Source organism: Ambystoma mexicanum, chromosome 10 (assembly GCF_040938575.1).
Source record: "Ambystoma mexicanum isolate Mex_15411 chromosome 10, UKY_AmexF1_1, whole genome shotgun sequence".
Taxonomy (NCBI): domain Eukaryota; kingdom Metazoa; phylum Chordata; class Amphibia; order Caudata; family Ambystomatidae; genus Ambystoma; species Ambystoma mexicanum.
This window is the reverse complement of record NC_090932.1, coordinates 860,978,451-861,002,280: the sequence shown is the minus strand read 5'-3', so window position 1 is coordinate 861,002,280 and position 23,830 is coordinate 860,978,451. Positions and strand designations below refer to the sequence as shown.

At 46.5% G+C, this 23,830-nt stretch overlaps 1 protein-coding gene across 7 annotated transcripts in view; it reads left to right on the top strand.

Moving 5' to 3' along the window:
- Positions 1-23,830, top strand: part of PHC3 (polyhomeotic homolog 3) — a 1,926,480-nt gene that overhangs the window by 191,448 nt on the left and 1,711,202 nt on the right. The window lies entirely within an intron of this gene.

Sequence of the window (23,830 nt, the reverse complement as noted above, 5' to 3'; positions counted from 1 at the left end):
AGGGGAGAAGGTATTACGTGTGGTCCCTTCGCTTTCCAGAGTGGCCTGAAAGAAAAAAAAAAGGATTGGGAAGACCGACGCGAGGGACGCGCCCGGACGTGAGTGGGCTTACCCTGAGGTAAGGCTCCCAAATACACCAATCAGTGCTTTTGTTTCCTTCAGAATAACCTGCACCGGTTACTAATGTATGTTGGTGGACAAGCAGGAACAGGTCAATCTTTTTAATTCATGCAATACGAGCTATGATCCAAAATGTAACTGATTTCTCTTTGTCAACTTGTTGGACCTGAAGTGTAATCGAACACCCAAATCTTCCCTTAATCATAATAGTCACACATTCTGATTCGGGTAATTTTGCTTGTTTGTAATTTTTAAAGACCAATTTTTGGTTATTTTCTGTTGCCTTTATGCCGTATAAAGACTGCCTTCCAAGAGGAACGTTAGTTCCCCTTTTATTCAGTTCCTATGGAGGGCAGATTTTCTTAAAAACACACAGGTTCTTGGTAAATGTCACAACAATTCTACCAGAGACCGATGGTGTATATTTAGTGGGCTCAATTCTAAAAGGGTGAATGGACCGAGGTAATTCAGTGAATTCTCCTATGTACTGGTGCACAGAGTAGTTAGATTTTTCTAAACTCCAGTCCCAGTATGATTAGACGTCATAATCCTCTTTCAGTTTGTGGGAGGATCAAACTGTAGTTTGGCATTGTTTCTTTTGGGATATATTCTTTTTATTGGTTTACAACAAGGCGGGCATACCCGCCGTCCAACAAACAACCAAATACGGGATTGACACATTCAGACAGGAGGTAGGCCAGCCGGGGAGCCAGCTGGATATCGTGCATATATTAGATAGTGGTGTGTGGGTCAGGTCACTATAGCGTGGATGGGCATGAGCTAGTTCGCCGGGTGGAGATGGGCTGACTGGAGGGCGGTTCCACCGGGGAGTGGGGCGAGGGGGAAAGTCAATAGTGTTGGGGTTGGTGTTAAGATCCTCTTAGTCATATAATGCCGCACCATTTGCACCATAATTTCAGGAATTTGCCAGGGCAGCCCCTGGCGGCGTATATGCGTTTTTCCATGGACGCACACCTGTCCATCTCATTGGTCCATCTGTTAATGGTGGGCCCGTTGGGCGCCCCCCATGTGGTGGCCACCAGTCTTTTAGTGAGGCCCAGCGCTATGGCCACAAGATTTTTCTCCCTTTGTGTGATCAGTTTCCCCCTGGATGCCCAGCAGTGCAGCCTTGGGTTCCAACGGGGCCGGGTTATCCAAGACCTTGTTGATTTCGTGCATGCATTCCCTCCAGAATTTATGAATAACACATTCCCACAGCATATGGTAAAAAGTGCAATGCTCCCTACGGCACTTGAGGCAGTGGTCGTCCTCCCTCAGTCACCATTTAGCGAGCGCTGCTCAGGAGTGGTAGGTCTGGTGGAGTATTTTGTACTGTATTAACCTTAATTTAGCATCGATGCCTATTTTGCGGGGGAACCCACTCCTCTGATTCCAGGGGACCCAGTAGGCGTTCCCATTTCTCTCGCAAGTGCGTTAGCTCCGAGGCCTGAATGCGGTAATAACCTGATATAGTGTCGAAGTGGGTTTTGCTAGGATTCTTGCGTGCAGTACATTGACCCCGAGGGGAGAGCTTGAAGGGATGTCTGAGAGGGTGGGGAATTGTGCGTGTGCCAGTTGCGTGTCTGTATACGTCCCCGGGTGGTAGATCAAACTCTTCTTGTAATGTTTCAAACGGTTTAAGGTGTCCGTCGTGTAGGACCTCCGTGAGGGTTCGTATGACCCGGTCCTCCCAACCAGGAAATCGGCCCATGGTGACCACTTCCGGAATGTATCCATTGCCCCACATCGGTTGGGTCAGTGTTGGTCGTCCCTCCCACCCAATATGTTGGAGTGCTTCCCTCCACACCAGCCGTATCTGGCGTATCATACCTGGAAAGTTGGCCGTGGCCGGGTCCGTACCGTATAGAACCCGGAGGGGCGTTCGTTCTCCCATGCACCTGATCTCCTTCCCGACTGGCATAGAGTTTTTAATTTTTAATCCATTTTTGCCAAGACACAGGGTAAAGCGAGCAGACCGGTTTTAGTGGTATTCGAGTCATTGGGCCACTTTCATCAGGGCTACTGAGACCAGCACTGGGTAACGTGCTGTCTTCACAGACTTTCATTCATCTTGATGTAGCTGTCTTCAGGAGGCCCCGCCTAGATATAATGAGGAAAGCAGGGATGGGATAAGGAGGAGACCAAAAAGGAGGGTAAGATATTAAACCACCCATTTTTATAAACGCACTAAGGTTCCATTTTCACCACTAATGGAGTCCTTTTTGGTCTCCTTCTTATCCCATCCCCACTTTCCTCATTATATCTAGGCGGGGCCTCCTGAAGACAGCTACATCAAGATGAATGAAAGTCTGTGAAGACAGCACGTTACCCAGTGCTGGTCTCAGTAGCCCTGATGAAAGTGGTCCAACAATTCAAATACCACTGAAACCGGTCGGCTCGCTTCACCCTGTATCTTGGCAAAAATGTATTAAAATTTAAAAACTCTATGCCAAACTACAGTTTGATCCTCCGACAAACTGAAAGAGAGGATTATGATGTCCCACCATACTGGGACTGGAGTTCAGGAAAGTAACTACTCTGTGCACCAGTACATAGGAGAATTCACTGAATTACCTCGGTCCATTCGTCCTTTTAGAATTGTGCCCACTAAATACACACCATCGGTCGCTGGTAGAATTGTTGTGATATTAACCAAGAACCTGTGGGTTTTTAAGCAAATCTGCCCTCCATAGGAACTGAATAAAAGAGGAACGAACATTCCACTGATTTCTCTTTGTCATTTATTGTAACTACTCCAACAGGTTTAGCAGCATTCAGTGCTTGGCTGGTAGTTGGGTGAAACTGAGTGACAGGGTGACTGTGGCCATGGAAAACACTTTCAGGCCCAGTGTTCTTTCTTTAACCTACAAACTGGGGTCCCATCCAGCCACCAGATCCACCTCAGGTGGTCTCTGTGTCTGCTTGCCCTGTCCCTTTACTGGGGCGCAAAAGCTGTTTCTTTGCATTGCTCCATCACCCTGGCTGGTGAAATATCTGTGTGGAAGGAGCAGACAGCATTTACATGAAGTGCGTGGAGAAATACTCCAGCAATGGCCGGCTCGTAGAGCCATGTAATTCAGATCAGTGTGGAGCCCAGAGACGCCTGTTTGTGTGCCTGTCAGAGGTGAAAGAAGGCATAGTCACTTTGGGGGAACCTGGAGCTTAAAGAATCATTGTCTCTGGAGGATAGGTCAGAGGCAACATGCTCGCCTCGGGAGCAAGTCGACACAGAGCAACATCGGTTTGATCCCTCTGGGTATTAAACGCGTTATAAACAACCAATTACAATTTACAATGTACTTGTGCCAGAGAGGACAGGCTTAACCGTAATCGCCATGAAGTTAAGATGAATTTCGACCTGCCTGCATCTTTCCTGAATCAGGGGTCAGTTGGCACCACTCTTTTTCTGGCCAGTAGAATCCTCCAGAGGCTGCAGCTGTGTTTTTGTGCATAGAACTCCATTCTTACATCCCCTTAGACCCTAACATGGGTTCCTGCTATCGCTGGTGGGAGGGCTACATCTTCGTAGAATAAGGGAACCCACCTTGGGACCTGTTACCGTATTCCAGACTTGAAAATGAAGTTCGGAACCAACTTGCAAAAAGAAGAGTATGTTAAATAAGGGGGAAGTGTCGGAGTTAGCTAGAGCCATTGTCGTATTTATGGAACTATGTTTGTTTATAGTTATGTTCTACTTGGCTACAGTTAATGATTGGAAAAAGAAAAGAAGTAAGAAAAGGTTTCAAATCACTATTCTGTTTGAGGGTGTGTGTGACTCAGAGATGCTGTGTCTTGCTTAACGCTTTCTTGGAGAGACCTTACAATTTTAAGTAGAGGGACACCATAACTACACCACAGGGTTTCTAAAACCTAAAATATTCAGATGCTAAACCATACTTTGTGACAGTGGGTCCTCTCCTATGCAGATTCTGCATCATTGCATGTTCCGTTTGGTATCTAGTGACCACATACTCTCAGGAAGGCAAGAAGAGGGGCTTGCAACTGTTAGATCATTTCTACAGAAACCAAGCAGCTTTCCCCAGAAGTACACTGACAGTTTCACTGCAATAGGACACTCAGTGTGATCTTCCTACAGCGCTCAGCTTTCCTCCAGTGGTGTGTTACTCTGACAGTGCTATAGGACTCCAGCAGTGTAAGCTCCCTCCACAAGTACCATTGGTGCTCTAGGATTTTAGCAATTTTGCCAGGTTGGAACGAGTCAATAAGGAGTTCCCTTTTTTAGGGAGCATCATCTCTGATTGCTTGACTTGGAAATCCCATCTAGTTCAAACCGAGAATAAAGTCTAAACTAGCTGGATGTTGCATATAAGGTTTCCTGCAACAGTTTGGTATTAAGCTTTGCCTGGAATTGTAGGGTGTCTTTGCAGCAACTTCTGGAGGGATATTGAAGTCCAACTCTGGACTGTAGGTTCATGCCAATTACATGGGTACACTAGAAACCGTACAGCACACCTTTTGGAAATCTGTTTTAAAGCTGCCAGCACAGCATTTTAGAAAAATCCTTGGAACTAGGCCTGACAGCCCTCCCTATCTCGGAAGAAAGCAAAGCATCGAAGGAAAGGTTTACCTTAAAACAAGAGTTTGAAATGGATAATGCTGTCTGGAAGGAAGAAGAGGAGTTGCCACACCCAAGTTACTCGATGAATTCACTGAAATGTGCAATTCCTGGTGATAGTTTTGACATCACTTAACAAAGCAAGTAGTCTGAAAAATCAGAAGAAACACTCTTGTGAAGAGACTGAATGAAAACAATTGCAACATGGATTGCCTCTGGTGGAATAGGACAATTGTAACACACAGGAGAAAAAGCTTTTTGTTTGTTCCTTTCGATTGCCTGACTCTAAAGCTCCGGGATTTGTTTAGGCAAATCTACCCCTAAACGCTGCACTTGTCACAGCTCAAGCAAAGAATCCCTTATACATGTTGTTCTTCTATGTCCAGCTTATTGAGTCTTACATTTTTTTTTTTTATTTTGCCAGTTGTTAGAAAGGAAGTCATTCGGAACACCAAGTTGGCAATTACTTTGTTGCTTGATGACGATATACCATGATTTTCTGAGAGAGTATCTGTGGTTCCTAAAGGTGGCCATGAACGTTAAATCAGATCTTGTAAGGACATTGTCACACAGTGGAGCGCTCTAAATAAGTCTTTAGACACTGTCCCGAAGCTGATAATGGAAACCCCAAATGAAGATAGACACTCAAGATGCAGACTATAAGCCTAAGAGCACAGAAGAACAAACTCATGATGACCAGCTAAGGCTTTTTTTTCTCTCTTGTTTATTTTTATTTGAAGACATTCTGTCCTCCCATAGGAAAGCCTTTTTTAAATTGTGAATTGGCTGTTGTGCGCAAATGCGATTAATGAAAGGCATTGCATCGCGAAAAGTGTTTCTAATAAATCTATTTCTGAATCTGACCCACATTTAAGATAGGCGCATCCAAGTGAGTTACAAGTGAGCTGTTGAGCTGTGGCAGAGGACTGCATTGCTTCGTGCCAAATCGTGTTCTGATACTGTACTGTGTGGTGAGCGAAAGGGCCTATACACAAGAGGAAGGACAACGCGATGCGTAACGCGCCCTGTGGACTTTATGGGCTGCCTCCAGTAACCAGAGTAATTATCTCCGACTTTTGACTGTTTGGGAAGCGAGCCTCGGAACTGGGCTTGCTACGAACTGGTGGGCTGGCTGATGTGGGCTGGCTAATTGAATCTGGTGGGCTGGCTGAAGTGGGCTGGCTAACTGAATCTGGTGGGCTGGCTGAAGTGGGCGGGATCAGGCCTCTTGTCATTGCTGAGGGTGGGTGTTTGAGCACGTTTATTGTCCAGCCTATTTACGTTGCTTATGTTCTTTTTTTTTTTTTTACGCTCCAGAATCCGTCTGTTACCCTGCAAACCCCGCCCCCAGCTCCCGGCAAATTCTCACTTAACCACCGGATGTAGCACATCCAGCGCGCGCATCCAAGTGAGTTAAAAGTGAGCTGTTGAGCTGTTTGGGTGTGAGGGTGAGTGGGTGTAGGGGTATAAGTGTTTATACTCCCTCTTTGGACGTATTTGCTTTTTTTGCATAATTGTCAGAAAATTGTGGATTTACACGGCGAGTACAAGTTAGATTTCTCCTAAATCTTGCATTATATTGTATTGCTCAGCACTCCAAAAAGGGGAGTGCTGTGATTATTGTGGTGTTTTCGGGTGGGGGGGACGTAAAAAAAGTAAAATAAAAAATAAAAACCACATTTATTGTGCGCCTGGTTTTCAAGTGAGAGGGTTATCCCGCTTCTGGAGCGTGGTGGGAACCCTAAGGAGCCGTACAACACCTTTACTCTGTGTGACCCAAAAAGACCCTAAGCGGCATAACATAAGAAATAAGACTGAGAGGCCTAATACAATTATTGCAAGTGGGACTTTTGTGTTTACTCAATGAAGTAAGACACAAATGGCAAACCCCCGCTCACCTAAAAGGGAAGATGATGATTTCAGGGACTTATTGGGGACAGGAGAGTCAGAAAAGTGGGAACTAAGTGGAATTGAGTTCCCGCCCCTGCCCAACGCCGTAAGTGATCAGATAAAGGCACAAATGGAGTCTTTATAGCAAATGGATCTTGTGGAAGAGTCTGTACAAAAAAGTTTTCCGAGTGCCCTAGAACTACCTGTTCGACCCTCAGTTTTAAACATGGATGATTCCATGCCTATTACACCTCAGCTGGATACGTCACTCTTGGCACCCGTGGTATCTGCTGAATTGGACAGGAGGGTAAGACTCTCAACGGGTCCCTCAACCCCAGTAAGGGCCAGGGGTGGTGGCCTCGATAATGTCCACTTGCATAAATCCATTTTGGGAAACAGAGAGAACCTCGGAGAGTACAGGAAGGGCCCTTTGATGGACCTGTTAGGTGGTAGTGAACCGGGAGAACATAAGATAACTGTAAATAAGTGCTCCAGCCCGTCTCACCCCGTCCCCCCTGGACGAGGAGAGTTTGAGGAAATCATGCCCAACCAGTATGGCAAGGAAACTGAAACAGATGACAACTTGCTAGATGATAACATGCTAGAACCAGAGTCATTCCCGGTATTAACCAGGATATTGAACCTTTTAGACAAAGGTCACAAAAGGACGCATGGGGGAAGTACAAGAATTAAGATGCATGATGGTTGAATGTATAGACAAATTGAGTAGGCTGGAAGGTTTCGTCCATGGCTCAAGTATGAAAAATATCCCCCTATCTCCTCCAATGGAAAAAAAATGACCCTAAACCAAGGCTCCTAAACAGGGAATGACTTACGTGCCCAAGAAGGGGACTCAACTTGGGAAACTGTAGATGAATTAAAAAGAATGATCCTAACAAATCAGAAAAATATTAAAAAAATGGAAAATCTTAATGAAATTAAAATTGGAAATTTGAATAATTCCACTCCAAGTACCCCTGAGCCAGAGGTTGGGAATAAGCTGGATAGTCCATTTGTACTTTTGGAAGCGATGGAAAATGAGGAAGTCTCAAAGCAGGCCTGAAGCAGAAAGTGGGGGGAGACTCAACTCAGGGAGAGGAGACACCGTTCGTGTATGCCATCACACGCAGAGAAAAAAAAATGCGGCCAAAGGCCCTTAAAAGAAGGGCTAGGAGTGAGAAGGGAGTAAATAAAATAGAAATAAAAAAGCTTAAGAATCAACCTTCCCCTAAGATGAAAAATACTAACACAAACTTTAAAGATATATGCAGTTTATCAGCAGAAGGAGGTCATCTGGACTTCACACAGTTAAATGAAGAAAGCAAAATGGCTTTGAATGTGAAAGAAGCATTAGACAGACAAGGACATATTAACAACAACGCCGCAGATATTGCAGAAGGCTACCCACTGGAGACTAATGATAAGGAATATGGAGAAGCCCAGATCACCCTTTCAGAAGCTATGAATCATAAGGGTAAAACGGGGAAGGGTAGCCCTAAATGTAGAAGAACAGAAATAAATAAGAAAAAGAATCCAAAGAAGATGATTGGAGATAAATCAGAAGGACACAAGGAGGAAAGGGGTATCCAGCAATTTCTTGGCATAAAAAATAAACAAAATTTCACCGTGGACACGGTGCTGAAAATTGTAGAGAAAGTATTAAAGGATCCTATAGTGCCTAAACTTAATGAAAGCATTCTTAAAGGCAGCAACTTAAAGGTGCGCAAAGAAGTAGAACTACAAGGAGAGCCTGTAAATGAGGTGACCAACAGTAATGTGCCACATATGATTCCTAGTGAAGATATTAAAAAAACTGGTTGAAGAGGCACTTATTAAACTCCTTGAAATTCCCTCAAAGCACGGTCGCCCTCTACCACCCAGATCTCTGCTATCTGAGCAAAATGAGCCCGAGGGAGACCAGCAAAAGTCATCTATGGGTGAGAAAAATGAAGTGAAAGAAATGGTAATAAAACAGTTTGATCAGAGTATAAATACTCAAACTAAAAAGGACGATCCTGACATGCAGGAGAATGTGTATAGTCAAGGACCGGGGTCCAAATCTATGCAGGAAAGTAGGAGGGATAAGAGAGAGGAATGTAAAGACTGGGGGACTTTGAGAAATAATCCACGACTGGAGGGCAGGGGCTTTGAAGAGAGGGTGCGGGAGATAGCCGAAATGTGGAATATAAAGCAGAACCTTGATCAAAATAAAGAATATAAACAAAAAAAGGAATGGAATAAGAGTAATAAGAGAGGAGAAAAGAGGGAGTGGGAGTCAGGAGAACTTCCGAGGGGTGAGGGACACGATCCAATACTATCTAGTGCCTGGCCAGAAGATCAAAATGATTGGAGGGAGCCGAAATTTGTGGATGACCCTAGTGTCATATTAAACTTTATGCTTACAATAGGAGGGCCTCCCTCATTGAATAGAGGACGGATTCTATCCCTGTTTAATGAGATCCCCGGCTCTCTTTAATTACTTCAAGTGACATCAAGCTCATTGATTATATCCACCCAACAAGATATGATTGTGTTAGGATTGTGTTCTACTCCAGGGCGACATACAAACTTGCCCTTATAGAAGGAGTGGCTTTGCAACGTTTTGGGTACGATATAGTGAACTTCAATCACGGGGCATGGAAACTTCAGGGAGATGAGAGGGGTGGGCCCCCCAGAGAGAGACAGATGAGAAACGAGAGAGAAGGTGTAAGCGATAAGAATGTTGGGATACATCCTGAGGAGGTGGCAGAGTTGAGATGGCTGGCATCAACCCTGAGGGAATCCATATAAAAAATTCAAGGCATGAATGATTCATCCTAGAGTACCGTGAACTTTACATTGGTATCATGGAACTCAAGGGGTTCAGGTGCTCTATTGTGTTCCTGCGCTACGTGTGTGGAACTCCTGACTCACTCGTTTCTATGTATTCAAGAAACCTGGGCAGAGAATGCAATTGTTTTGGATGGTTTTACCATTTTTCAGGAACCCGCCATAAAAAAAGCCATGGGAAGACCGTCGGGAGGGTTATTAATTGCTATTAAGAACAATATAAGGTTTACTACTCTAAAGGAGTTCCACATACATAAAAGTTGCTTGGCAGTCCTAGTGAAAATAGATTGCAAGAGATCCCCATTGTTTTTATTAATTTTGAATATTTACTGGCAACCTGAATGCGATTTAAAGGCAAACATCGATGAAATAGATTATGTAATTCATGAATGCCAGGATAGGAATAAGGATCTCTATATGATCTGGTCTGGGGATTTCAACTCTGAAATCTGTCCTGAAGAAGGATTAAAGGAATGTAGGTTTGGACATTCGATCGGCGAAAGAAATGATCAGCGGAAACATTACCAAGGGGATACCTGGGCTCTATTTCTGAGTGGTTGGGGTATGCAAGGTGTGAAGGAACTTTTGGATGACTCTCTGGATAACCCAACATGGTCAAATGGTAGATGGTCTTCCACCATAGACTACATTTTTGTTTGTACAAATATTTTTGACATTGTCCAGGATTTTTGTCTTCTGGAAACTAAGGAAAGCGATCATAGAATGCTTAGAATGTCTCTTCTGGTTGATATCGATGTGAGGGAGGTATACAAGTGGGAAACTCTGGTTACTGTAAACACTAAAGCAAATAGAATTTCGTGGCATACAAATAATATTGAGAAAGTCAATGTATTATTTCAGGCTGACTTTCAAAATAACATATATGACAGGAAAAAAAATATGTATTCTCACGATTTTTTGGAGAATTATGTTGAATTGATTATCTGAGGAAAGGCTGGGATTAAGGAAAAGGTTAAAAGTTACAAGCAACACAAACACTCTTATTCTATAGAAATGAACAAATTAAAGAAGGTGAGAAACCGCGAACTTCGTGTGTTCCGCAGTTATGGAAGCACGGGAATTCAATGTATTAAAAAAAAATGGAAAAATAAGTTAAGATTTCTACGTGTAAACTTTACCAGGGAGATGCGGAATCAATGTTAAGTTCATTGGGCAATGTAAATACCTGTAGATTTTGGTCGTTGGTCAACCACGGGGGGCATGAACAAACAAAATCTCAAACCTCCTGTATAAACTCAAAGAAATGGGAAGGGCATTTTTCGAGTCTTTACTGTCCGCCCACCGTGGCGTGGGTAGTGCCGTATGATGTTGAAAATGCCACATGGAATATCACATTTGGTGTAAAAGAAATCAAAGACATCATTATGAAGAGTTCACCCTCCAGGGCACCTGGTCCGAATTTGCTCTGCAACAGGATTATGAAGGAGAATCCAAATTTATGGGCTAAAATTCTATTCCTCTTGTACAAAGACATTATTAAGATTCACCATCTCCCAAATAGTTGGAGAATGTCCTATATCATACCAATATATAAGAAAGGGGACAGGGCCCTACCTACCAGCTATAGACCCATAGCCTTGTTGGATGTAGATTCTAAAATATTTGCCTGCCTGGTTTTAGAGCATATTCATAGCTGGATGGACCAATCCAAAATCCTATCTTCTTTGCAGTTTGGTTTTAGAAAAAATGTGGGCACTGATGCTGGTGGTTTGTTAATTAACATTATGCAAAATGCAGCCTGGACCCCTGGAAATCTTCCAATATACTTAGCATCAATTGATCTCACTTCCGCTTTTGATTTAGTTGACAGAACAATCTTGTGGAGTAAATTAGCCAACCTTGGGATGCCTCCAGTGCTTCTATCAATAGTATACAACATGCACCAAAATTCCAGATTAAAGGTTCGAATGAACATGGAGGGCAATCTGTCACATGAGATCAAGGTAACCAATGGTCTGCGACAACGCTGCATATATGCCCCGACATTATTTAATCTATATTTCTCTGACCTTGGAGATTGTTTTGTTAATTTAGTTATAAACTCACCGAAAGTGGAGGGTATTAAGATACTCTGGACTGCCTATGCCGATGACGTAACTCTATATGATTACACCCCCATAGGCCTACAACGACTGCTAAATGCGTTTAAAGATTATATCTCCACTAATGCACTTAGAATAAACTATTCCAAAACTGTGATACTGTGCTTGACGCACAAGAAAAATCAAAAAATAAACGCAATGTACCTTAATCATGAGAAATTACCAATAAAGTCTGCAATAAGATACTTGGGATACCCAGTGTTCGGTAATAAGAATAAGGTAAATTTCCGGGCCCTACTGGAAGCTAAAATTGCTCCAATGAAAGCTCAAGTATGTAAAGTTGACTTGAAGTATGGTAAATTCTCCCTAACACCATGTATCCGTCTTTATAAAAACAGACTTGTGCCCCAATTTTGTTATGGCCTGGAACTGGCTCCTTTATGGTGCAGAAAGGAGGTGGCTTTGTATGAATCCAAAATTTTAAAATCTATGGTAAAGTGCCTCCCTAAGTGTGTACCTCTGGTGGTATTAAGATATGAGCTTGGGCTACAATCTATTAGAAGTGTCATTGAATGGCGCAGAATGGCTCTATTTAGGAAACTGCTAACCAGTAAAGACACCACCCTATATGACATTATGGGCAGGGGTATCAGGAGCGGTGTTCATACTTCTAAATACCTTAGGGAAATGTTGGAAGAAGCAAATGAGGTGACAATTTGGGGGTTTCTAGAGATATGCTTATTGGAAACCCCATGAAAGTAAAAAAAATACTGCTTCATGCTGACTGGAACTTAACAGTTAAAGAGGTCAAATTGTCTAAATTATATAACAACATGACCTCAGATTGCAAAAAGATGGGGGAATGGGAACCTTATCTAACTAAATTTCCTGATAAAAAGTGGAGACAGGAGTATATGTGCTTCCGTTTTAATGTGTTCGGTACGGGACAAATACTTGACATTAGAAGTGGTCAGAGCACGAGATCCTCCCTCTGTAAATTCTGCAAGCAAAGGGAGAATCAAGAGACTTTGCAGCATTTACTGACGGAGTGTGATGGCTTGAGAAGTGAATGTATCAGTCATTTTAGCAAATATGTCCCAAACCCCGAGTGTGTGGATTTGGACCGGCTGTGGTTAGGCATGATGCACAGCAAACGTGTTAAGCTACAGATTGCGGTTGTTAGGTTTTTAAAACTTCATTGCTGTCTCTAGTTTAACATTAAAGAAGAAACAGCTGGCTGGGTTTTAAGTCGCCTCACGAAAACCCTGAGTATTTTGTATACGTGAGGATGATTTGTATTTAATGTATATGAGTTTCTTCAAATGATTTTCTTTTGTAAAACTGTATATGGATGTTCTGTTATTAATGTGAAAATGAATTGAAAACGTTGTGGTAAATTATAACTTATGTATGGAGGAAATATGTATTGTAGTTTATATGATATTTATGTGATGTCTTTTTTAAACGACAAAACAACAAAAAAAACAAAAAAAAAAGATAGGCGTCAAGTTATGTGCCATGTCAGCAGGTTTTAGGAAATGTGAACAAGCTCCCATGAATCCTGAGTTGGTGTCCAGTTACAGTGAGTGATCTGCTAATTCAAATATATATTTTTTTGTTATGTTATGTATATTTATAGAGTGCCAAAGCCCATGGGCATCAAAGCGCTACACATAAACAAAAACACCAAGTAAATTAACAGGCCAGCGTATTAGGACTACGTGGCTACATTATTCGAACAGGTTTTTACATTTTTCCTTTATGTGCAGTGGCATTTGTCCCCTCATAATTCCATTGGTAGTTCATTCCATGCCTTCCAACCAGTATTGGGAATGATCTACCATTCTCTCACACGTTAAAAGCGGGGAATGACAAGCTGTAGTTTATCACAAGACCGCAATGCACAACAGGGCTTAAAAAGAGTCTATTCTTCTTCCGGGTCAGTGGGAGCATCTCCAAATAAGCATTTATGCCCAATCACAAGAATTTTAAATCTGACTCTTGTTGCCACAGGGAACCAGTGAAGCTCTTTGTGAGCTTTAGATACTGGTTTGCTCATAGAGATGTTGTGGACATTGCGCACAGCGTTTTTAATGTTCTGCCGTTTCCCCAAACAATCCTTGCTAGCTCCTCGTAAAAGGGAATACTCCTACGTCCCGTCCCCTTTCCTCCATACTTATGGAACATCTCTCCGTCCTGTGGGACGGGACCGGAGCACTTTGTAAAAAGCATCCACATTTTTTCCCAAAATTTGTCCCTCCTCTCTTTCCTGCGCGGGGCCCGGCACGTGGCCGTAACCCCGCCCACCTTGGCTCTGCCCCGCGCATCGCCCTTCAGTCCTTTTCTCCGCACAATCGGGCCGGACGCACTTGCATCCTCGGAAGATTTTCTTCCCTTTTTTCCCTCTCTGGCTCTCGCTAACGTTCGTTTACTAGTCTGTCTTTTAAACTAGATTTTCCAGACTGTTCATCGTGTCACCGTCGCTTTGCAAGGGCGGATCCCCATCCTTTGTTTAGAGTGTTTGGGTCCGGAACACCGTTGGGACTCCGGTTTTTACTGTGACTCCTTTTCGGTCCGGGCACTTCAACGTCGGTGGCAGCGGTGGGAGGAGGTGTTCGAACGGACTCCTCCTTCTCATTTTCAGGCGTTCATCGACGAGAAGAAAAAATGCCCGGTAAGTTCTTTAATTTTCAGAGCACCCCAGCCGGGGGATACCTTCCTGGGTTCCTCTCGAGCCGGGAGGGGCGTTGATCGCTCTGTTACCGGGGTTCGCCCTGAGGTGCCTGTCGGGCCTAATAATTTTACCAGAGTTTTCTCCGAGGGTCTCCGTAAGGGGCCTGTGATCATCGGACTACCCTCCGAGGCCCCTCCTGTGGGGGCTGTGTGTAGACCCAGTTCTACTGAGTCGTGGGGTACCGAAGCTTGCTCTGAGGCCGCTCTTTCGGCTTCCCTCAAAAACAAAACCGGGGTACGCCCCGAGGTCTTGGCTGGGCTTGACGTTACCGAACGGATGTTCGAGTCCCGTGCCGATAAGGCTTCTACCGGGCCTAGGTCCGAGGTCACTCATACAGAGGCTAAGCATACCAACAGTTCTGAGGGGCCAGGCAAGGCCCTGTCAGTGACAGTGCACCGTTCCCGCTCTTGTGGTGACACCAGATCAGTTGAGGGGCAAAGAAGAACGTTTCTTCTTTTACCGGCAGTGCCGAGGCTTTTTCTTCGAAGGCTCAGTTGGCGGTTGGTATGTCGCAGAAACATTCCAGGCCTCATAGTACCGGCTCGGCCGAGGTTCCTTACGTTAAGGTTAAAATTAAGACCCCTGATCCATCGACGGGGACCTCTGCCTCACTTCCTCACGTGCCGCAGTTCCCCTCAGATGAGGACAAAATGGCGGCCGTTCCCGCCACGACCACGGCGGCCGTTTTAGGTACTACCCCTACAACTACGCCATTGGCCCCTGGTGTAGGGTTCGGTTCTTCGTGTGAACCTAAGGTCCCTTGTGCGCATCCTTACCGGCCGGTTTATGATTGGAATGCCCGGATGCCTCTTCCGCACAATGTTTTGTTGCCCGCGGGGGCGGCTCCCTTGATTTATGTGGATACGACGGCGGAGGGGCCGGTGTGGCACCCTTCCCCGTTATGTCCCTGGATTTGTCCACCTCATGAGAGGCCTCCTCAGGTTCCGAAACAATCTCCTGAGGACGCCTTTTTCGGTAAATTTCAAATGCTTACGCGCACCAACCCCATGAGGGAATATTTCAAGGAGATATGTGCACCCGCGCCTCCGGCTCCACCCGTTCCGTCGGTGGTTCCGCCAGCGCCTCCCTTGCCCTTGGTGCCTCCCCCTGTGCTTCCGCCTGTGCCACCATTGTCCCCAGTGGACAAGGCAGTGCCTGACACAGCTCAGCAGGATCCGGACCTGTCAGATGACCCTCAAGGCGATCAGTACAACGAGGACCTGCCCCGCTCTACCAGAGCTTTCCATGACCGGGTACTGGACATGATGAGCTTCTTAGATGTTCCGGTGCCCGAGGCACCTGCTCCGCAGGAGGGCGTGCTTTCTGGGGCATTCACCTTGTCTCCTTTGGAGCGTACCGGCCTGTTCTTGCAGAAGGACGTTCTGGCCGAGGTCCCAAGAGTTTGGGAAAAGCCACACTCGGGACTTTTTGTAAATAAAAAGATTGACGCGAGGTACAGGCTACATTCCTCGGAAGAAGTGGCCTTGTCTTGTCCGCTTCCCTCCTCCACAGTGGTGGCTGCGGCCACGTTGCAATCCAGACCTGCAGCTTCCTCCTCCGCGACGGCGACTCAGGTCTTGGGAAAGGAGGACAAGCTCCTGGACTCCCTAGGGAGGAAAGTCTTTGCCAATTCGGCCTTGCAGCTCAGGCAGGCCAATGCAGAATTGATTTTGGCGGGAGCTAACCTGCGGATGTGGAGAGGTCTGTCGGAGTTTGAGGAGCACATTCCGGTCGAGAAGCTGGAGGATTTCAGATGAGGCCTTTCCGATGCCAGGGTCTTGGCCCAGGATCTCCTGGAGGCTGCGGCTCATCACGTAGACACCTCGGCTCGGGGTCTGATGCTAGGGGTTGATAACTCGCGGCAAGCATGGCTACATGCCACTAAGTTCTCGAAGGAGGTGCAAGACAAGGTTCTGGACCTTCCATTTGATGGTAAGGAGATTTTTCACTCTTCTACTGATGTAGAGCTCACCAAAACCAAAGACAGCACTCAGACGGCCAAATCATTGTCTGTTCTGGTTAAAGCTCCCTTCAAGGCTCAAAGGCCGTTGTCGCAAGGTCGACCTTCCTCTGGTTTTAGGGGCTTCCTCGACCGCAAAAATCGCAGAGTGGATACTCCTGCGGGGAATAACCGCTGTAGACAACAGCGTACACAGTATTTCTCCCGCTCCTCAGCCTCCTCATCAGGTTCAGGTGGCACCGCCACCGATAAACCCGCCAAATGAGGGTTTTCCGCGCTCGCACGAGACCCCGGTGGGAGGATACATTGCGTCTCATTGGGAGACGTGGCAGACCATCACAGAAGACAGATGGGTCTTGTCAGTCGCTCGAGCGGGCTTCCGCTTACCTTTACCCCCTACCCCACCCATCAACCCTCCTTTTCAGCTGTCGGGCTCACCCTCCCTCAAGGCCGAGGTTCAGAAACTTCTGCTCCTCAGAGCTGTGGAACCCGTTCCCCTTGGGGAGGGCTTCTACTCTCGGCTGTTTACGGTGCCCAAACCCAACCAGGCTGGCCTGCGCACCATCCTCGACCTTTCGCAGTTCAATTTTTCCCTACCCCAAGAGAAATTCAAGATGATCATGCCCGGCCAGATTCGCTCCTCGTTGCAGGCAGGCGATTGGCTCAGCGTGGTGGATCTTCAGGATGCGTACATGCATATCCTGATTTGGAACCCACATAGGAGATACCTCCGTTTCTCTTTGGGAGAGGAGCACTTCCAGTTTCGGGTGCTTCCTTTTGGCCTCAGTTCGGTGCCGCGTGTCTTTACGAAGATGATGTTGGTGATCGCGGCCCATCTTCGTCTCCAGGGTATCCATGTGTATCCCTATTTGGATGACTGGCTCCTACCCAGCCCTTGCCCGTTGGCAGCAGCGGGCAACCTCCAGTCTCTCCTTCAGCTCCTGTTCCATCTTGGGCTGTCGGTGAACTGGCGGAAATCCTCCATGCCGGTCTCACAGGACTTGACTTTCCTGGGTTTTCGTTGGAACACGATAGACTGCCGAGTGTATCTGACCGGGGACAGAATGGTGGATCTGTTGGCCAGGTGTCAGATGTTTAAGCAGTCGGAAAGCATGTCAGCCTGGTGGTTCCAGAGGCTTCTGGGCCTCATTGCCTCGTGTGTGCTGGCTCTTCCTCTTGCTCGTCTCAAAATGAGACGGACCCAGATGGCTCTTCGGGGTTCCTGGCGTCAGGCTTTGGACCCGGATTCCAAACGGATGATGATTCCGGATTTCATGAGAGTGGACCTGGACTGGTGGTCTTCTCTCAGCAACCTGTCAGTGGGCGTGGGGTTCCAGGACCCTGCCCCATGGAGACGATCATGACAGACTCCTCCCTTTTCGGGTGGGGTGCGACGTTAGATCTTCTTCAGGTCTCGGACCTCTGGTCACCTCAGGACAAGCTCCTGCACATAAATCAATTGGAGCTTCTGCCGATTTTTCTGGCGCTCAAGGCGTTCAGACCTCTCATTGTCAACAAGGTGGTCCGCATAAGAACAGACAATGCGGTGTCAATGTACTACATAAACAAGCAAGGGGGAACGAATTCTCCCCCTCTCGTAGATCTGTCCATCCAGATTTGGGAGTGGGCCATGCTTCATGGGGTCTGGGTGCTTGCAGTGCACATCCCAGGCCGGCTGAATGTCACCGCGGATGCCCTCAGCCGACGGACAGTGGTCAGTTACGAGTGAGAGTTGAAGGCGGAGATCCTCTCATGGATTTTCTCGCGTTGGGGCACACTGGAGGTGGACCTCTTTGCCACGCCGTTAAACAAGAAGCTTCCTCAGTACGCCTCCAGAGGGGGGCTGGGAGCCTCCTCTCTGGGGGATGCACTCGAGATCCCATGGCACAACATGAGAGCTTACGCCTTCCCGCCTCTTCCTCTGGGTCATAGAGCAATTTAGAACAAGAGTTCTGTCAACTGTTCTCTTCTACTAATAGCTCCGTGGTGGCCGGCCAGGTTTTGGTTCTCAGAACTTCAACACCTGTCGGTGTGTCCGCCGATCAGGTTACCAGTAACTCCCGGTCTTCTTCACCAAGAGGAACAGCATATGTGGCACCCCTCCCCACAATCGCTGAACTTGGCGGCATGGTGCCTGAGTTCATGGCCCTAGAGCCTTTGGGTTTGTCTGTGGATAACATGCGCATTATCCAGGCAGCCAGGAAACCCTCGACCAGATCCCAATACAAGAGTAAATGGCTCAGGTTCTGTCATTGGTGTTTGGAGAAAGAATTGGACCCGGGGGTGGCGACGATTGACACGGTGCTGTCCTTTGTCTCCTCCCTAGCAGAGTCAAGGGTTCATGTCTTGTTCTGCAGGACTTATCTCTCGGCGATTTCCGCCTACCTCTCTACAGAATGGTGTTCTTATTCGTTAACTAACCCGGTGGTGAAGAGACATTTTGCTGGTTTGACACGCCTCTACCCTCCGGTTCGTAGTCTGCACCTGCCTTGGGACCTAAATGTAGTCCTGACGGCGCTGTGCCATAAACCTTTTGAGCCAATGGCTACGGTTGCCCTCAAGTACGTGTCCTGGAAAGTTTCCTTTCTGGTAGCTGTTACGTCAGCGAGGAGAGTGAGTGAGTGAGCTCCAGGCATTGCCGGTGGAGCATCCTTTCTTGGTCTTTCACAAGGACAAGATAGTCCTTCGGACGAACCCAGCTTTCCTACCAAAGGTAGTGACCGAATTCCATCTGAATCAGTCGATTTCCCTTCCGGTCTTTTTTCCGAACCCTGCCTCGGAGGCGGAAAGGGTTCTACACTGCCTGGATGTCCGAAGAGCTCTTAAGTTCTACCTGGACAGGACTGCCGAGCTTTGGAGCTCTTCCCAACTGTTTGTGACCTTCGGTAAACCCCAGGGCAGGCCGGCGTCTAAGGCATCCATTTCCAAATGGATTGCTGCCTGTATCACGGAATATTTCACCTCCCAAAAGCTGAAACCTCCTAAAGGTATCCATGCACATCAGGTGCAAGGCAAGGCAGCCGCGGTTGCTTTTCAGAAGTATGTTCCCTGGGAGTCCATCGATAGAGCAGCTACTTGGGCCTCCTCATCTGCTTTCTGTAAGCATTACTGCCTCGATATGAGCTCTAAAGCTGACGCTCAGTTTGGCCAGGCTGTGCTGAAGAACCTGTTTAAGTAAGGGGTATTTCCATCCACCCATAGTTCTGTAAGGAGTGCTTGGGAATCTCCCATAAGTATGGAGTAAAGGGGATGGGACGTAGGAGTATTACCAGGTTACTCACCGTAGTGACCACCTTACTCCTAGTCCATAGTCCCCTTTCCTTCATACGCCCGCCCGCCGTCCCCTCTAATAAGGTTCCTCTGTTATTGCTAATGGGTCTTTTACCCTGCAATAGAAAAGGACTGATGGGCGATGCGCAGGAAAGAGAGGAGGGACACATTTTTTAAAAGAATTTGGATGCTTTTTACAAAGTGCTCCGATCCTGTCCCACAGGACGGAGAGATGTCCCATAAGTATGGAGGAAAGGGGACTATGGACTAGGAGTAAGGTGGTCACTACGGTGAGTAACCTGGTAATTACTTTATTCCAGTTTGGGTAGTATGATCACATGAACCAGTGTTTCACAATTCTTTCTGGAAACGAATGGGCTATTCTGCCGTAGAACTTTTAAGTAGTAACAGGAATTTTTTTTAGTGCATAGTTCACATGCGCATCCGCGTTTAGTGAGGCTTCCATGCATACACCCAGGCTTTTTACCTTGTCAACTACAAGGATTTGATCGCCTTCAATTTCAAAACCATTGTAGTTCAGGCTTAGATTTGACCAAGCTTGTTTAGACCCGTACACCATAAGCTCGGTTTTAGCGCTGTTCAAACGGAGCCAATGAGCCAATTTGTTGACATCCAATCTTTGATAGCCTTGTAAACTTGATTCAGTTCTTTCTGATCTAAGTCATGATTACAACTGAGTTCCATGTTCAGTTGAAGGTCATCAGCGTAGTTGGTGAACTGTAACCCTAATTCTTCCATTCTGACAGAGGTTTAATGTAAAGGTTAAACAGTGATGGGGACAGGCAGGCACCCTGCGGTACCCTATGTAGGATCTCCGCTAACTCTGATGAAGCGTCCTCCCAACAGACCTTGGATTTCCTACCCCTGATGAACAAGTCCATCCACTTGATCACGTTCTGTGAACAATTGCCTGTATCTGGCAACATATTAAGCAGCCTTTTTTCTGGTCAAGCAGGTCAAAGGCTGCTGATAAATTGAGGCGTATCAGCAGCACTGTACCACTCTCTTCAAGGGCGTACAGAGGTCGAGCAATGCACTTTCCATTCCAAAATTCTGTCGGAAGCCCGATTGTTTCCTATTTAGAAGTTCATACGTTTCTACCTGTTGTTGTTGTAGTTGAGCTGTGGCTACTTTATTTATTTCATTTGTAGAGCGTGCACAAACACTCGGGCATCAGGGCGCAGTAGAACCAGTTACATGAGCCTGGATGCAGTGAGACATGAGGTTACAGAGGGCCCGGAGGCGAAGCAGAACGCATGCATGAATTTCAGACAAGTTACATTGTAGCTGACATTATCTTAAGAAGCAAGGGGGTGTTTGTAATTGGCCTAAGATTGGTCACTTCCCTGGGATACAATCATGGCTTTTTTACAAGGGGGCTTCTCACAACTTCCTTGATTGTGGAAGGAATCGATTTGTGAGAAAGAGGCATTCATGAATCTCTGAATGGAGCAAACATCTTCCCATTTTCCAGAATAATTTTGGAGGGTAAGATCTCTCCAGGGCAAGTGGTATGGTGCAGATCTTTTGGGAACTTTTCCATTTCCAAAACTGAAATAGGGCGGAACTCATACAGCACTCAATGAATTGTAGGATCCACCTTATACCCTACATTCATCTGTTAGATAACATAGGTTAGATACTAGGACAACCAAATGTGATGCAGTCACCTGTGTATCACCAATGAGGGAGACTGAGGAACTCTGGGACCCATGGGGAGCCACCCGCTCCATGTTGCAAACCTGGGCGGCAGTATACAGAGGATCCCCAGAGCTCCCTTGGGTACCCTAAGGGAGCAGCACTTGCCACAGTTAGGGAAGAATCCTTCTGTGATCCCAGGAGAAATGTGCTTTATGACAAAAGGAAAAGGGAGTCTAACAATGTATCCTGATCTTGACACTACTCACTGGGGAAAGAAACTCAGTGGGTGACATAAGATTTGGTGCCTATTCGTGGTTCAGTCTTTAGAGCAAGAATCTGGGAGCAGTCCACAATGGTTGGACAGGCCTGCCATTGAATGTGAAGTGGGAATCTCAAGGCAACAACAGAAGCACACAGATTAAGGGTATGTGTTCAACACTAGAGGCAGGGAAACATACAAGCAAATTGCGGCGTTCAAATGCAGGCTGCACGGGCCGCCATGACATTGCTGCCTGGTTGATACATATGGCAGACTGGACTTTTAACAATCTTGTGAACGAGGATACAGGTTGATTACTATAATTGAATTACACACAACTCCTAATATCAAATTAATTCAAAAGCCAGGCACGTGGGGAGGAGGTGGAATCCTCAGGGAATATCAAGTCGTAAGCAAACCAGCAAATGGGGAAAGTGAACACCCAACCAGAGCACTAATTGAGACAGCCACCCATGTAGCGCACCTAGAAAGAGGCACAAACCTTGTGGGCCACATTGTCAATTGGGCCATGCCTAAAACGAAGGCTAAAGTAGGAAGCCTGCTACCAGCCAGGATTCAAAGGTTAAGAGCCAGGCCTTAAAGAAAAAGCTGGAGAATAGCCTGCTGGAGTCCTAGCCCAAAAGATGGTGGTAGCTGTAAAGCCACCAGACCCAAGGGAAGAGGTTTGCGAGGGTGAAGGACCCAAGGTAGGGGTGGGGTGTTAATCCTACCCGGAATTGCTCAGTTTGGTGGGGACATTCCTAATAAGAGAACCACTGGAGTAAGAGGAGAAGCTACAGGTCTTGACCCTCTAAAACATCTGTGAATCCCCTAAGGCAAGGGGGATATGATCCAAGGCTTGCCCTGGTCCGGTTTTCAAGGCTACCGACTGTAATATGTCAGAATCACCTGAAGTCAAAGGTGTGCCGGGGTAAGTAAAAGTCCCTCAGATGGAGTGATCTTATTTGATACCAATCTTGGATTTCGTTTTGGGAGCAGACATTGCAGTCAGCACACTAAGCCTTTGTTACAAAAGACTCTTACTTGATTTAGCTGAACCGTCTATCCTGATATTTGTTCCACAGAAGCTTCCCAATTGTGTTTAGTTTTTCCCCCTCGGTTCTAAAAGAGTTTCTCACCCTTCATTATCCACACTAGAAGGAGAAACAGCAGCGGATGGAAGGGGCAAGGTTGCAGCCCAGCAGTTCGCCCGGACCGCGCCCCGCCTCAAACAACAATGGGGCCAGGTTGCAGCCTGATGGTTCACCCGGACATGCCCCGCCTCAAACCAGCGCAGCCAGGCTGGTTGCACCACTCAGCGGTCTGCCTGGGCTGCACCCCAAACCTGAGCAACGGGCAGTGCGCTGTGGAGGTGGCCTGGGTACTCCGCTGAGCTGTCTTCGCGCCTCAGCCCATCGCATGATGGCACACCGAGGACACACAGCTGTGGCACTGTGACAGTTCGCAACATGCCAGGGGACGTCCCAGTGGGGCAGCTATGCAGTGAAAAATCCCAAACCACAAGCTAACCTGTGGACAGGATGAGGATGAAACCGGACCGCCATGCTGCAGGGAAGTCAGAAGACTAGGGAGGAGCAAGTTTGTTTCGATAATGACCACTTCAGGCAGTCAAGCCACAACTGCCACATCTTCATTGAACTGTTTTTCCTTTTTGGGAATGGTGCTAGGCCTTGGAATATACTTCTTGATCTCCAGGGACGCATTTCATTGGGACAAGTTTCCCAGGAAGTATTCTTTTGTGATACTGCGCTTTGCTGGCTTTCCAAACACTGTAGTGCCACGACAAAATGTACTTCCTGCTCTAAGTGCAACTAATATTTCCCATCACACTGCCCGTGGGCTAAAATGTATTTATCTTCAGTGTTACCTGCGTCTTCGTGGGAATCGGGGTTTAACCACCAAGTTTATTTTTCACTTGAGAGCACTGCTGGCATACAAAAACTAATATCCATCAGCTCGGGCAGTGGATGATTGGGACAGGTTTTAGTCACATGGCCAAAGTTCTTGCACATATAACACTTAGGGGTCGCTCTGGAACTGCAAGTGTTAGTTTCTTGGTACGGGTGGTCTGTATGTTTGAATTAAGGGACTCTGATATAAATTATGCCATGTACGCAGTTTCTGAGTATGCTTATGGAGTAATGTTCTCTAGACTGGATTGTGCCGAGGTAGAAGTGGATAGGGTCTCTGTCTCTACTGGCCTCCACTGTTGGTCTCACTAATTACCAGTGGTGGTTTGTGTTATTTCATTGGTAGGTTGGGGGTCTTGCTAAATGGGACACTGTTCGTTCAAATGTATGAATGTCACAAACTCCTCCAGTCAGCTTCCCAAGCCACCTATCCAGCTTGAATGAAATCTGGTACCCCATCTGCCATGGTATCGCCTGAGGAAGACAACATGCTTCTTAAAGCCGCTGGGGTTGATACTACTTGTTGTACCCTAGCC